The following is a 1,979-nucleotide window of genomic DNA, read 5'->3' on the forward strand; positions in this document are numbered from 1 at the left end:
ACTGCAAGACATTTAGGGCTACTACAGAGAGCGTATGAGCCCTGGGCTAAGGACCTAAGTCTAGATTATGCGTATTATTTTACCAAAATACATGTCTTAGTTCTACTTAAAAACGATATCAAAGTCATCCATATATTATGATGACCCCCATGCCAGGATAGCATTATCATGTCCTTCGATATGGGTGTCAAGCTTGGGAGCTATACCTCATATTTTTTATAGACATCAGAGCTGATATTTTAATAAATATACACTCTAAGTAAGCATTTCTAGTGTACCGAGCAGCACTATTCATGTTGCTCATCATTGCTTGACTACACACTCCCACCCCATGACTCCTGAGCATCCATGTCATGGTGAAGATAATGTAGTGTGAATTAATCACTTTCACAAGAGTGCCGCCATCATTACCTATACCAGACGGTTTTCTGCTACTATAGCGAATAACCATCATCAGTAAAAAGGATTTGCCGTTGGTGGTCATATTGCTTTGCTAAGACGCATTCCAGTGTTTGTCCTCCACTTTTATGAATACTAATGACTCACAGGGCTAAAGTGACGCCCCCCCCAGAAAACTGAGGTAAATACAGGTGACTTATGTGAGTGTGCATACATTTCACGTAACTGGAGTCGATAAGTGGTTGTAATGCTGTGCTCTGTATTTCTATAGTTTTAGTTATTTAACCTGGAAATCGTTTACACAAGCTGACAATTCTACTGTGGACTACATGTAGGTTGGATGACTGTCTATTCATTGTAAGCGAACGAGTACATGCTTCATTACCTTCTCACTTCAGTACCTTCTCTGTAATTTTTTGACAGTATTAGTAACATGGAATATTCTGGTGACCTTAAATATGGAATGCATTGAACAACTACACATGTCTAGAGGGTCTGACTGTCTTGCTGGTAGAAAGATAGAACAAATTATACTTTCCTGACATTTAAATAGGACAATGTACGTTTAGCACACCTATTAAAATCATCGTACATGCATTGTCGCGGACCGTCGATGGTCGAACCCGGGACTCAAGTTGGCGGAGCTGAAGCCAGGACCCACTGCGCCATTTCTCGTCAGGAGGCCGAGCCAGTTCAATAGCGTCAAGGGGCAGTGTAGAGTGATACAGCGGTATTCGGAAGTATTCCTTTATTCAGCTAGTTTACAGAAGAGTAATGTCGGTGCGCCGCCCATTTGCTGTTCCACGAGTCTGGCCATCTCAGCACTCCTGGACTGCTGACACCACTGCTGTGGTCATCAAGGCCACCCAACGATGGATGTCAGCCGCACTCGCCTGGTCGCCGCCCACCGAGGCGTAGTGTCTGGCGCCGCTTTACTGCCTGCGATTCCGGAGACTGTCACAGTGCCTGGTCCCCGCCACCCTCTGCCCCATTTGGCCTGCTCTGTCTGACCAAGAGACGAAGGTGGTCGTACTGGTCACCCATAGCCCTCAGCCACTGCTGCTCCCAGGACTGGACCAGGCTCCTGGACGCTGTGTCGCAATTTGCTGCTAGTGGTGCTTGCCGGAAGACAACACCCGCCACCATCCCTAATGCTGTTTCAGCGCTGCTGCGCCTCCCACAGCGTACGTCTCACCCGCGCCCCGGTACGCCAGGTGGGAAGTGGACATGGCCCGTCCTGGACTCGCTGCCCTCCTTCAGGCAGACCGTGCAGTCTCCAAGTACCCGACTGCCATTCCGTCCTGCCCCGGTGTTGTGCCCCGTGGCACAGTACAGCCTGAACAAGTTCATAGAAACAGAGTACAGGTTTACACAGAACATTTGCAACATCGCTGCCAGACTGGCCCTATAAGTGTAGACAAGCACAGGGCCAACCTGACTCTTGACTTACCTGGCACACCCCTCAAGCTAAAAGCGCCTGACAATTTCTGCTGCTTTTCCCCCTCACTTCTGACGTAGTGTCAGAGAGAGACAGAATCTATGGCAGGGGTAAATTCCATACGTCAGCCACTTACACATCG

This window comes from Schistocerca serialis, chromosome 6 (genome assembly GCF_023864345.2).
Source record: "Schistocerca serialis cubense isolate TAMUIC-IGC-003099 chromosome 6, iqSchSeri2.2, whole genome shotgun sequence".
In the NCBI taxonomy this organism is placed as follows: domain Eukaryota; kingdom Metazoa; phylum Arthropoda; class Insecta; order Orthoptera; family Acrididae; genus Schistocerca; species Schistocerca serialis.